The 1,174-nt window shown below is 43.7% G+C and overlaps 1 non-coding gene across 1 annotated transcript; it reads right to left on the minus strand.

The window, feature by feature from the left end:
- Positions 1-498: 498 nt before the first annotated feature.
- Positions 499-581, minus strand: trnal-cag (transfer RNA leucine (anticodon CAG)). Its single transcript has one exon. It is a non-coding gene; the product is annotated as a tRNA-Leu (tRNA).
- Positions 582-1,174: the final 593 nt, after the last annotated feature.

Below are 1,174 nucleotides of genomic sequence, written 5' to 3' on the forward strand. Positions count from 1 at the left end.
TTACGGATTTGCTTGAGAAACATCTCGACCAAGACTGAAAACGAGAATGAAGGAGCATCTTTAAAACATAAAGCAGGTCATTATTCCCAAAGAACAAAAATCTATTTGCTCCAATCAGGTGATGATGATGATGAATGTATTTATTAGATAGAATGTTAGAGTACAAGTACAGTCAAACAGTAGTATGTATTACAGTACAAGTACAGTCAAACATCCTGTCTAAGAAGAGCATTTCAAAAAAGCCCTTGCGGTCTTGTTTCCGTTGAAAGTCCTTAGTACATAAATCATCGATATTTAACAATACTAATAAAACTAATATTAAATTACTCCACAGATGCAAAATAACAATAACTTAAAAAGACACATAATATGTACAACGTAGGTGGAGAAAAAAGGGGGAGGGGATTGATCCGGAGAGAGTCGTGATGACTATCTCCGTTTCCGCCCCCCTGAAAGGTGAATTTTTAGGGCCGTTTCGAGCGAGACCAAGAAACTCCTTGTCAGAAGTGGGATTCGAACCCACGCCTCCAGGGGAGACTGCGACCTGAACGCAGCGCCTTAGACCGCTCGGCCATCCTGACTTAAGGTGGGCCCGCTGATATGTGTGAGTGATTATCATCGCCCTCAGCGTTTGATTTATTTTGCTACAACTATAAAAGAAAAATCACTTTTTTTAAATAAAAGCTAATGTTGGTGAATGCCCACCAACTGCAGGCGCTGTGTGACGGCAGTGCTGGATTGTTCCATTGGAGCTCATCCACACACAGATCACAGAAGCCCACACGAAGCCAAGAGGAGAGTTTCATTTGTTTTTCATTCATTCATTCATATTCCAACTGCTTTATCTGTAACTGGGTTGTGTGTAGAGCCGGAGCCTATCCCAGCAGGCTACGGGCGAGAGGAACATGCACCCTGGACAAGTCGCCAGTTCATCACAGGGCCACACATCGACAGACAATGATTCACGCACAAACTCACACCTACAGACAATTTAGTGAAAGCAATTTGCCTAATTTACATGTTTTTGTGTGGTGGGAGGAAGCCGGAGAATCCGGTGAAAACCTACGCAGAGCCGGGAAGAACATGCAAGAGGCCGGAAGTCGGATTCGAACCTGTGACCTTCTTGCTGTGAGGCAACAGTATCTGTGCTGCCCAAAACCTTCAGGCATTACAA

The sequence above is a fragment of the Brachionichthys hirsutus genome, unplaced genomic scaffold, assembly GCF_040956055.1.
Source record: "Brachionichthys hirsutus isolate HB-005 unplaced genomic scaffold, CSIRO-AGI_Bhir_v1 contig_328, whole genome shotgun sequence".
NCBI classification, from domain to species: domain Eukaryota; kingdom Metazoa; phylum Chordata; class Actinopteri; order Lophiiformes; family Brachionichthyidae; genus Brachionichthys; species Brachionichthys hirsutus.